General features: G+C 35.2%; 1 long non-coding RNA gene across 1 annotated transcript; it reads left to right on the top strand.

Annotated features, from left to right (window-relative positions):
* The first annotated feature begins 3,685 nt into the window (after positions 1-3,685).
* LOC145803356 (uncharacterized) lies at positions 3,686-4,564 on the top strand. The gene is made up of 2 exons (XR_014345461.1): positions 3,686-3,840; positions 3,965-4,564. It is a non-coding gene; the product is annotated as an uncharacterized LOC145803356 (long non-coding RNA).
* Positions 4,565-13,398: the final 8,834 nt, after the last annotated feature.

The raw sequence follows: 13,398 nt of genomic DNA, 5'->3' as shown, positions 1-13,398 counted from the left end.
GGGTTACTCCAGTTTTGTCAAGCCAGCCTGTGTGCCTCACTGCGAGGTTCCCAGTTTATCATGCTAAGGCTTAGGGGTGTTTTAGGACTCCTCCTTCTGTACTGTCTTACTGTTTTGTAATAACCTAATGGATTGTATAGACTGAACGTTTACTGTACTGCTATGTAAGGAATGGAGTCCCTAGTCTGAATAATTGTATATACTGTTCATACTGTTCTGTACTGGTTATGTATATATGTATGAAAAGTCTTTTTGTATACAGACTGTCACAGCTCATTGGACATTGTTTCTTTACTGTTTTGGCTTCCGCCAGGCCCTGTACTCTGTTTTACTGTGCTACTGTTAAGCAGGCCTTTAGTAATCTCGGATTACTGGCCGGTTACGGTGCTAAACCCATAGGGCCGGGTTTGGGTCGTGACAGCCTAGGCCTAATTTTTTGGCCCATGGGCCGGCTCGGCTCGGCCTGGATTTTTTCGGACACCCACAAGGCTCGATATGGACCGGCCTGGGCCTCTACGCATTGATGATATGAACATTCACATTGATAGTATGAACATTCACATAATGGGTATTTTGGTAATTATGTTTCCCATAAGACTTATTGAAACATAAGAAAATAATGTAGACTTAATAGAATAGTCAAAAAGAACGTAGGCTGCCCGAAGCCCACCTGTGGCCCGAGAAAGGCTCGTTTGGGCCCAGGCTCGAGCCTAGTTCGAGACCCTAGGCTAGGGCCTGGGCCATCACTTTAAAGCCCGGCCCGGCCCATCGGCCCGGTTAAGGCCCATTCAAGGCTCGGTCCGAGGCCCGGCCCACGTACGGCCTAGTGTCTTTTTTTGTGGAAAATAATAAAATTTTGGTAGAAAAAATTAAAAAGAATTAAAAAAAAATGGCCAGGCCCGCCCAAGCCCGACCTAAGACCCAGGCCCATCGGCCCGACCCGAGGCTCGACCCACCTGCCCGCCCAAAGTTCGAATACCCCTGTGCTAGGGCTAGGGTCTGGGCTTAATTTTTTGGCCTGTGGGCCGGCCTGGCCCGACCCGAACCGAATTTTTTCAGACACCCACGAGACTCAACATGGTTCAGGCCCCTACACATTGACGATATGAACATTTACATTGATAGTATGAACATTTACATTGACGGTGTGAACATTTACATTATGAGTATTTTGGTAATTATGTCACCTATAGAACTTATTGATACATAAGAAAATAATGTGGACTACATAGAACATAAGTAGATGAAAAGGGTATTTTGGTTTTCTTACCTCAAATAAGACCTAATGGAATAGTCAAAAAGAACGTGGGCTGCCCGAAGCCCGCACGCGGCCCAAGGCAGGCTCGTTTGGGCACAGGCACGAGCCTAGTCCGAGACCCTAGGTTAGGGCTTGGGCCATTACTTTGAAGCCCGGCCTAGCCCATCGGTCTGCTTAAGGCCTATTCATGGCTCGGTTCGAGGCCTAGTGTCTTTTTTTGTGAAGAATAATAAAATTTTGCTAGAAAAAATTAAAAAGAATTAAAAAAAAAAAAAAAAAACTCGCCCAAGCCCGAGGTTAGGCCCAGGCCCACAGGCCCGACCCACCGGCCCGCCTAAAGTCCAAATAACCCTGTGCCAGGGCTAGGGCCTGGGGCCTAATTTTTTGGCCCGTGGGCTGGCCCCGTCCGACTCGAATTTTTTCGGGCACCCACGAGGATCAACATGGACCGGGCCCCTACACATTGATGATATGAACATTTACATTGACGGTGTGAATATTCACATTAGGAGTATTTTAGTAATTATGTCACTCATAAGACTTATTGAAACATAAGAAAATAATGTGAACTAAATGGAATATAAGTAGATGAAAAGGGTATTTTGATTTTCTTATCTCAAATAGGACCTAATGGAATAGTCAAAAAGAATATGAGTTGGATGGAATAAAGCTCTTAGAAAGTGAATTTATCAAAAAAGCTCCTTACAAAAAATGTACTGAATTCTTGTATTTTTGTTTTTTTGTATTTTTGGCATTTAGTGAATTTTTAAAAGATTTTGTTTTGCAATTTTTTTACCTTTTAGATGTATTTATGTTAGGTGTGTCTAAAAAGTAAAAAAATTGCTTAAAATATTAAAAAAATTCAGTAAAAGCAAAAAAATACAAAAAATAAGAAAATAAAATTTTCTGAAAAGTATTTTTGGAAAAATGGAACCAAGCAAGTTGATTTTTAGCAACTAAGTAGTTAGTAGCTAAAAATAAAATAAAAAAGAAAAAAAAATTTGGCTACTAAATATTTAGTAGCCATAAAAAAAAAAAAACAGACTATAGGCAATTAAGACTTTAGTAGCTAAAAAAAAAATTGGCGACTAAAACTTTGGTAGCAAAAAACAAAATCAGATTTTAGGCAACTAAAATATTTAGTAGCTAAAAAAAAAATTAGATGAACAACGAAAGCTTTTTGACAACTAAAACTTTAGTCGTCTTAAATAATTTTAATTTTTGGCGACAAAATTTTTTATTCGCTGAGAATGCGATATTAATTTTTTTGAAAAGGTTTAAAAAATTAGTTGGCAATTGATGATTTTCGGCAACTAAATTCTTTTTAGTTGTCAAAACCTTTTCCGACAATTGGTCTCCGACTTACGTGGCGATCAAAAAATTTAGTCCCTAAAAAGTTTCAGCGACTAAAAATTGATTTTTGATGACTAAAAATTTAATCACTAAAAGTACTATTTGTTGTAGGGAACATACCCCTTAGGTCCGTTTGTTTTCAGAAGTAAAATGAAGGGGATTAACAGCGACAAAATTAATAGTGAGGGATTGATAGTGAGAGGATTAAGTAAAATTGTATTTGTTTTGATGGTAGTTGTTAGTGTGAAGATTGTTAAATTATTATCCTATAAAAGAAATATAAAATATTAAAACAAATAAATCTATGATTTTTACTTAAGAAAAAATACAAAAACATTAAACATTAATGTTAAAAAAAAAAAAACTCAATCCTAACATCAAGACCCATCCTAATCCCATAGGATTATGAATTATTTCTCCATCTCTCAAAATAAATACAACACATAAGGAATTTTATAGCACTTTCAATCTCAATCTCAATCCCAATCCCAATCCCAATCTCACCTCTGTCCCAAAACAAACAGGCCTTAGTGTGATTAGAGTTAGAATCATCAGATTTGAAAACGGTTATTATACATTCAAATCATTTGGGGGTTTGGGAAGTTGGGTGGTTTAGTATTTTTTTTTAATTAAACTAAGGGTTGGTTTGGGATGTTTTAAAAAAGTGTATTTTTTGACTTATTAACTTATATGGGTTGGGTTTGGATTGAGTTTGATGTGATGTGTTAGAGAGGTGATGTGATTTAAATAAGATGATGTGACTTAAATAGGATAGTGACTTTTTGACTTTTTGTATTATTTAGGTCATGCCAAACTTGGCTTAATTAATAAAGATAAAATATATTAAAATAATTAATAAAATAAGATGTCATATTCAAATTATTATTATTATTTTTTTATAATATCAAATCAATTAAAAAAATTAATTATCATTCTAAACATAATTTTTTAATGAAACATTTACATACAAGTCTCATTTTGTGAACTTATAATCCATTAAGTCCTACATAAAATTATTTATTCCTCCAAAGCTCATTAATTTTTAATAAATCAACTTACCCAGCCAAACTCGGTAGCCTACCACCAAGATTGTTGGCCGTGAGATCGAGTGTCTGCAAGGCGGTGAGGTTAGCAAATCCATCACCAACCCACGTCGGTTCTTCACAAATCACCCATACCCATCTCTCAATCTCACCCCATATCTCAATCTTTCTTTCTCAGATTCACAGGTCTCTCTCTCTATCTCTCTTTCACAGCTCTACACACACATACAACAATATGAATATATATTAATTCTATGTTGGTGTAGTTTTCTCTGTGATTATTGTAGAGTTTGTGTTGTGTTGAATGCAGGTAAATACAGGGGAATGGACGTAAATTTCACGTGTTGCGGAGTGTTGCTATCAACTCTCAAAAAACTCATCCCTCATCGCGCGAATTTTCGTCATTCGAATTTGTTTCAATGTCAATTCTTCAAATTCTGAAACTTGTTCCATTTTTGTAATCTGGGTTCGTTTTAGTTTGGCTTGTATTGATCTGGGTATTTTTACATTTGTGCCCATACGAATGTTTAGATAATCTTGGGAATTGTGTTTCTCTCTTTCCAAAGAGAAGAAAATTAGCTGACATTTTGAATGGATGAGATATCATTCGTGTGAGTTCAGGTGACTATAATTAGAACGAGCTTCGTATTTCACTGATCACTTGTTGATATTTTAAGACTCTTTTTCAGATCCTGCATTACAAAAGCATTGATCGAAGTGGACTGACCATGAACTAAGACGAAGAGCGAGAGCATTGAGAGAGAGAACAGGCCGAAAAACCAAGAACGAAGATTTGCAAACTGTTTGTTAAACTCGGGTCACTGTGTAGCTGAGTCTCTTTTTTTTAAATTGAGAATATTCTCAGTTTATAATATTTTTAATTTTAATTATGAAAAATATTCAATTCAATAATCTAATTTGTCACGTTCGCATAATTATTATTTTTTTTCAATCTCATACTTTTCTCAGAAGTCAAACAAAAATTTTTTATTTTTGATAATTATATACTGAAATCATTCTCTATTTTGAAAATTGAGAACATTCGCAGTTTTGTTCAAAACTTTTTGATAGGACCTAAGCTACCACCAAATACGTAGACATGACTTTTTGATAATTAACTCTTTTTTAAATCAAATTAAAATAGTTAAAATTTTTAAAAACTAACTAAAATAGTGAAATTTCAAAACCAACCTATTACCCTAGAATAACACACAATAAAACCAACAATAACATTAGAGATCTCAAAAAATTATCAAATATTTGACCATATATTTTACACGATTGTCTCTCAATCTTATATGACCTACATTCATACGAGACATTTATATAAATATTTAGTAAAATTTTTGGTATTTCTAAAACTATTTCTAACGTTGCATTAAATTGAGCATCAATTTTGAATTTGATGAAAAAAGTTACTTTTTTTTTTCTCTAATGGTTTCACCAAATTGATATCAAATTGAGAACGAAGCAAAAGTTTCACCAAACTGAATATGTGTTGTACCTTTCACCAAATTATTATGCGTAGTCGATGAATGTGGAGCCACCGGAAGTCTACCTGAATGACCAATTCAAGCAAAAATTTTGTAAAAATTTTATACTAGAAGGTCGACCCCCCGATCGACCGCCTCTTTGTTTTCTCAGTAAAAAAAAAAAAGAGAAAAAAAGAAAGAGAGAATCAAGTTTTTCATTAACTAGTTGACTGATCGATCGTCTGCCTGGTCGACCGGTAATTTAATGAAGACTCTATTGGAGCAGACAATATCAGATAAAAAAAATTATTTTTTTCTTATTCAAATTTAATAAAAAAAATTGATGAACCATTGAAAATGTTCTAACATAATCCTACAACCAAACATGGCCGGATATACCCCAAGTCACAGAAGGCAGATTAGTAGATCCAGCAAAAGACCAGGGACATTTTAGGAAAGAAACCAAAAAATGCCTGACAAGGATGGCAGAATCAGGACCGTAGCATATGGCGTCAACCGAGGCGACAGACTGGCCGATCGGGAATTCACAGTCACATGGGAGTGGCGGTGGTGCTGACTCGCCGGTGGACCCCACAACACGCAACCACTTTCCTACCGGCTTTTCCGGTTTTCCCTCATCACCTCCATTTCGTTCCGAAAAATCCCAAAATACTGATATAAAAAAAAAAAAAAGGTACCGAAAACCTCTCCCCTCTTCTTCGTAACAGTTTATACACCTCCATTGTTGTCGGCGTTTGTTACGAATCGAGAAAGAGAAGAAACCCTAACTCTCTCTCTCTCTCTCTGCGCGGCTCTGTGGAGCCATTGCAGACAAATTCTCGGAGATTGCGTTCGCAGAGAGAGAGATCGAGCTGTTACTTTCCATAAGCTTTTTAGGTTTTTATAGAAAATGGCGATTTCTAGGGTTTCGTACTGTGTGGTTGCGATGTTCGCTCTCATTTTTGCTATTGTTTTGTCTTCCGTTCAGGCTCATTCTCTGGCTCCGGCTCCTGCGCCTACCAGCGATGGTGAGTTCTGTTTCTTTGTTTTGTTCTCTCTTTCCATGCCGAGAAAATGTTGGAAAAGAAAAGAAAGTTTTGTGCATTTCGTTTTCTTTATGAACAAAAATCAAACATTCGTGTTTGTTTATTTTCCCAGATCTCCTCCTATACATTACTTCTTCTGTGATTAGCATACTTACAATGTGATTAACACTCAAATCTACTTCAATGTTGTAGGTGATTCTGTCAAATATGTGGAGAAAAAAAAGTACTAGAAGAAGGCACATTGTGTAATTATTTTATTTTTTTTCGAACAAAAGACTAGTTAGATATTAGTTAGTATTAAAAAAAAAAAATCTATTTTTAAATTATTTTGTACCTTTAAAAAGTAATTATGTATAAATAATCTTTATTTTTATATTTGATAAATTTAAAATTTAAATATAACATTCGTGATTCAATGTGGCTATAAAGAGTTATTCTGCTTTTATAAAAAAAAGAAAAAAAAGAAGAAAAAGAAAAAGAAGTAATTCTACGTATTCAAGAAAAATATTGAATATTAATAAAATTATTTAGAAATGTCCATGTCAAGAACAAATCATATGTGAATAAATAAAGATATATGCATTTCTAAACAATATTTTGCAAACTTTATACTGAGTATGTAGAATTACTCACCATTAAAATACAGAACATCCTAACAATTTGTACCTCTTATTAAAATTAATTTGTGGAAGAAAAGAAAATACTATACTTTTCTTTTTGCCGTTTTGTTTTCCCCTACACATTACATACTATTTCTATGTTTTACTTTGTTCTTGACGAATAAGATTATGTGATTGATTTTGCTTGAAGTTCTCTATTATGCCTTATTTTGTTTTTGAAGAATAAGATTATGTGATTGAGTTTGCTTGAAGTTCTCTATTATGCTGATTCCAACAAAACAGTTTTGTTTATAGTGTGTCTAGTTTTCTTCTTGGTCTAAACTTGTGGACTACGGATTATTCTTGAATCTTAATGTACTGATTGAGTGCTGCAAATGTTGTTGGTGTTGTGTCTCTCAGGAACAGCAATTGACCAAGGGATCGCATACGCGCTGATGTTGGTGGCGTTGGCGCTCACATACCTCATCCACACCTTGGATGCCCCCTTAAACTTGTAAGGTAACTGATGACTAGTGGAGTGGGAGCTATGTATGCATTAGGAAAGGGGTTTTAAGTTGGTGGTTTGCTTGGGACATGAAATGAGTCTTTGTGGTGTGTAGTGTTCTGACTTGAAAATTGTTTTATTTTGTGGCTATTGCTAACTTCATACTGTGTTTTATTTGTCAATTTAATTGTCCTTTTAATCACAACTTTTTTTTCCCTTACAATTCTATTAGTATATTGGCTTATCTATTTATCCAGACCTAATCTATGAGGCGCATATGCTACCTGTATTTGTGTTCTTCATCACATGGTGGGAATATTTGTGTAACGTGGATGAATCACAACTTTGTTCTTCTGCACATGGTGGGAATATTTGTGTAATGTGAATGGAATCACAACATCAATTAAGGAATGGATTAAAGGGTAAACAACAAAAGTTCACTATGTTGAACCAGTTGAGATTGTATTTTTAATCTTTGATTTGTAGAAGGAAATTTTTTTTGATCTTTTTCACTTTTTTCATTCTTTTTTCACAAATTTTTTTAGTTAAATCTTCTCAAAATCAATAAAAATTTCACTAAATGATTTGTAATTATTTTGAGAACAGTGTTGATTTCAATTCCCCTTTAAAATTCAAACAGAATATTAGTTTTGGTCTCCCAACAACATAGGACCCAATTAAGCCATAGTTCACAATATAGTTTTAGTAGTTCATTCCGATACTAAATGAAACATCCAACTAGTGGAACACTGTCAACTCTGAATCTCTAATTTATTTATGGATCTTTAAGTTGAGTTACAACATAAACAATTTGAAAAGTATACTCTCAAGATAAGTCGCCTATCCAAATTACAAGGAATGAAGAAACCACGTTTCTCATCATAAACCATCCTTCTTGCCCATTGACTCAACTTTCCCTTGGCTTTGTTCCGTCAGAGTGAGTTTCTTCACTTTCTATAGAGATAAAACAAAAGGAATTAACAAAACCAAGTAGAGAACAGCAGTTTTATACATACACATATATGCACAAAATATGAACAAATAAAAAGATTGAAGAAAAACCTTGTAATCAATATGCATCATGGCAAGGACATCGCTTTCTAGCATTTAAGGCCAACAAAAAGAATAATTGTCATATGCCTCGTTTGGGAATTGGCTAATTTAATAGTTTTTTAGCTATTTGACTAAAATATGAGCTAAAAAAAATTAGTATGTTTGGAATGATTTTTTGACTTTTTATGAAAACATGTGCAAAAAGTAGAGAGAAAAGAGAATCTTTGACTTTTTGGTATGTGTTATTAGCTTTTTGGCTTTTTTAATAACTTTTTGACTAAATGGGAGAGTTCCCAAACAGGGCCTTGGTTTCCATTGCTCTTTTGGAAACATATTACATACGCAGTCATACAATCACATGAAATGATAATGTAGACAAAATAGATTTGCTTCGTATGATGATGATGGGCAAGCTATTAAGCACATGACTAGAAAATCAAGCACAATACGACGATTTAGAAATGCAATGACACAGGAAAGCAAAATGATGTTAAAACACAAAATTAGCAGAGGCTTTCGGATGGTCAGATCTTTGTCTGATGCATGAGGAAATTATTTCTGTCATAGAGGGTCATTGATTCATCAACTTCCACAGCAAGCTTAAGCATACTGTGCAGGGTTCTTCGGAGGGAAACAATAAGCAAAAGAATCATGCAATTGAATTTACCCATATAAGTAAAAAGAACAAAAACAGCATTAAGTAGTGACAACAGATTTTATGGTATAATAGAGTGATGAACTGCAATTGAAGAGATGAAAAGAAAAAAAAAAAAATTAAGCACAACAAATCACAATAAAATTTATTTGCTGTTGACTATTGAATAGGGACAATCAGGCACAAAATCCTTGTTACCAGCATTTCCATAAAGCAAGATATGTATCCAATACAAATTGCTGAACTTAGGGAACTTGAAAACTTTCCCTAAGTTGCACAGTCACGGATATGTACAACACATAGACGATTCTAAAAAATGCAAGACATGACATGCCTAAGAGACATGTTAAAACATTTTTTTTAAAAAAATAATTTTATTACATGTCAAATATAAATAGTTCATTAAAAGAAAATGAAAAAAAGCACAGAACTTTCCACAGAAACCAGAAGGATAATTTTAAGAGGTCTTCAAACCAGATAGAGGCCACATAAAATAAAAATATAAATAAAAATAAAAAACCCTCAATAATGGAAGAAGAAAGAAGAGGTGCTTAGTGAGGTTAAGGACAATGCATTAAATGAGTGGAGGAATGTTTCTAGGATCAAAGGGAAGGGAATTAGGGATGTCTCATAGGGCCGGCCCTGTGTTTTCAAGGGCCTAAGGTAAAATCAAAAAAACGGTCTATATTTATAAATAAATAAAAATCATCCTATTTGATATCACTATTGTCGACTGATACTAAAATAGATATCAAAATCTATTCATTCCAAGGTACTAAAAAAAAAGTTACCAAAAGGTATAGTTCAAATCAACAAAGCAAACTAATTAATCAACAAATCTAATTAATGAAATGTTCCAACGGTGTGAAGCAAACATAAATGAAAAAGAAATATGACTATATAAGCAATTTTTCACACATAACACACATTCCACTCACTATGAGATATCTTATATCAAAGAAATTATGGAACACAATTTAAAGCAACAAAATTAGGGAAACTTAATTCAATTAAAATATGATAAAGACATAGAGTAAAATAATTTATTCCATTAAAATCTGATAGTTTATGAGACAGAAAAATTAAGACAAATTTATTTATTCCATTATTAGGGCCAACTATACTTGTATATGTTTTAACTCATTTTTTTCAATTGGGCCTAACCACATTTGTGACTAAATGTTTTTTTTAATTGAGCCCAACACAGTTTTTTGAAATCCTGTAAACAGAATGTAAATCAACAAAAATAAATTGGACCTATTTAAATGTACTACTAATGAATTTGGGGCTCTCTATTTTGAGGCCAAATTTTACGACCTAAAGCATAAACCTTAATGGCCTTAGCCCAAGCCGGCCCTGATGTCTCAACCCAACTACTTTGCAATGCTTAATTCATGTATCGAGAAAGAAGGGGCTATAAAAGACAATGCCGGCTGTAAAGTGGAGGAAAGTGTGGTTTCTTCTTGTCAGTTCACTCAATGTCAGTGTCAAGATGTGAGCAGAGCCAATGAAAGTAGGTCATGCTATAGAAATGTTTGTTGAATCAAATGCAAGAAAAGATGGCATCATGTTGGGAACTGATCACCCCAACGGCCATGAACAGAAGAGACACAACTCTTTAGAAAGGTATGACTCGAATCCATTCATATACTAAAAATATAGACAGTTCTGTGCATTACATTGCATTAGTTCCACCCAACAGTGAATCTCTCTCCCTCTTGTGTGATACCCAACCAATTTCAGTGTCTATGGGACCATCAAGTTAAAGGGGAATGTGGATAGCCTATCATCATCATTTAATGAAAACTGAAAGAAGCTTGAAGAGAGAAGGTTTTGGTTTGCATTGGCCATGCCTTTGAGTTTATCCATTCTTTTTTAGATTTACTAAGCAAAAAATTATGTAATCATAGGCCCTGAGCAAAGAGAGAAATTTTCAGTCCATTTGGATTGAGAAGTTTGTTGAGAAAAGAAAAGAAATAAAGAGAGAGAAAACTCTCATTACTTGTTTAGATGGTTGACGAGGTGAGAAATTGAGAGAAAAAGAATTCTATTGAAACTCACACCAAAATTGGCAAGATTTGGCGAGGAACGAAAATTGCATTATGTTCACCATGATATCGGTATAATATCTCCCCTCAAATAATTCTTTTTATTCTTTTTGGTATCAGAGTGACTTGGTTTGTGCGCCAAAGAGGGTGGCTTAGGTGGTTCACATGGTATATCACTATACTCACCATGATATAGGTATAATATCCCCCTCAAACTCAAATAGGTTTGAAGATAGAAACCGATTTGAGGTTAAAACAGAGGGAAAGACAAATTGGAGCAGAAACACACACAAACAAAAAGATTGCGAGTAAAAAAAATATGATAGAGATATTTGGGATAGGAATAAGCTAGTGGATAGAGGAATAGATCACCACGAAGCGATACTGAAAAGAAAATATGATAGCGAAATGGGTTGAGGTCCGGCGGACGGCCAAGACAAGACTGCCGCCCGTCGGTGAAGCGAAATTACTAGGTACTTAACCTAACTCTGATACTAAAAAGAATGAAAAGAATTATTTGGCTTACTCATGAATGAAGTAGAGGCCATATCTATATAATAGATTCATGATACAATTTAGGAAACGATATAAATAAGAAAATAATACTAAATCAGTGATTGACACAATCATAGATTATATACATAACACTAAAAATAAAAAGATTCTATGTACTCTAATTTCTATATTCAACACTCTCCCTCAAGCTAGGAATGGCAACGGGCCGGGTCAGGCCGGAGATTACACTCCCCATCCTCAATTCCCGAATATATGAAATTCCCCGTTCCCGCCCCCGATCCCCAACGGGGAACCCATTACCCCCCCCTTCCGCCCCCACCACCGCCACCCTAACAGGGATTGGGTTTCCCTGACCCCGAAAAATCTCTGACAACGTCCAGATCTGAGCCAGATCTGTTCAACAAGAAAAAAAAAAAAAATAGATAAAAAAATATATGTTAACAACAACAACATTTTCATATTCAGATCTGAGCCTTGAACACAGACAGCAACAACATTATCATTTTCATCAACATCAACATCAACATCAATATCATCAACAACATGTATTAATATGATGACACAGAGAGAAACAAACGATTATATATATATGATTAATAGCAACATATATATATATATATATATATAAGAAGAAGAAAAAAAGGGGTGACATCTGACACAAACACATGATTATATATATATGATTATAAAAAGCGAAATCTAACACACACACACACACACACAGAATCAGAGATCGAAGAGGGTGAGGATGAGGATAAGGACGACGTCCCTGATCTCCGACTGCCGCAACTGGATCTTCTAGATCTGGGCTCGACTCTAGTCGTCGAATGGCAGAGACGGTAGTAGAATGGCAGAGGTGGTGGTGGAGGAATGGTGAGAGAGGAAGGGGAGAGAAGCTACAATTGACTCTCGTCGTCGAATGGCAGAGGCGGTGGTGGAGAAGTGGGTAAGAGAGGAAGGGGAGAGGAGCTGCGATTCTGCGAAGAAAGACAGAGAGACAGAGAGAAAGAGAGAAAGAAAGAAACCGAGAGAGATGAGATGAGAGGCGGTGTGTGTTTTAGGGTTTGGTTTATATATATAGGGGTATAATAGTAATTTCAAATCGGGAGAAACGGGGACGGGCACAGGGCTAGGACACTTATCCCGGTCCCTGAAACTAATCGAGAATTGATTTTTGAATACCATCCCCCCCCAGTCGGGGATATTTTTCAGAAAAAAACGGCTCAAATCGGGGTCAAGGGGTCGGCTCTCCTTCAGGCCGGGTTTAAATTGCCATCCCTACCTCAAGCTAGTGTGAAGATATTCAATAATCGCAGCTTGCCAATGGATGACTAAAAGAAGCCGAAAAAAACTCAACGGTTACTCTACAACAGTCCAACATGACCTCTTAAATTGTCCTGACATTGTTTCCAATTAGTTCCTATTACGGTTTGGCATGACCCCGTAAACTGCTCTAACATTAATTCTGGTCAATTCCTACAACGGTCCAGCATGACCTTAAACTGTCCCAACATTAATACTTAGCACAATGAAAAAAAGTCTTAGAATTGTGTCCCCTTTTAGCACCCCAAACTCTGTTGGAAGACTCAAAACAAGAAACGTGTAGCAAAGAACAATACCTCTAAAATAGTTGGGCAAATTCCATCAAATAGTTCTCCCATAAAGCCTATGTTGTGCAATACATTTTAAATGATATGAACATAATAAACACACATAATTGTGAGCATTAAGTAAATGCTATTTTCTTGATAGATTTTACGTCACGATCCAAACCCGCCCCTATAGGTTTAGCGTTGTAACCGGCCAGTAATTCGTGATTACCAAAGGCCTGTTTAACAATAATAACAATA

This window comes from Camellia sinensis, chromosome 11 (assembly GCF_055761805.1).
Source record: "Camellia sinensis isolate YWXY chromosome 11, ASM5576180v1, whole genome shotgun sequence".
Lineage (NCBI taxonomy): Eukaryota > Viridiplantae > Streptophyta > Magnoliopsida > Ericales > Theaceae > Camellia > Camellia sinensis.
Note: the sequence above shows the minus strand (reverse complement) of the source record. Positions and strands in the feature narration are given on the sequence as shown.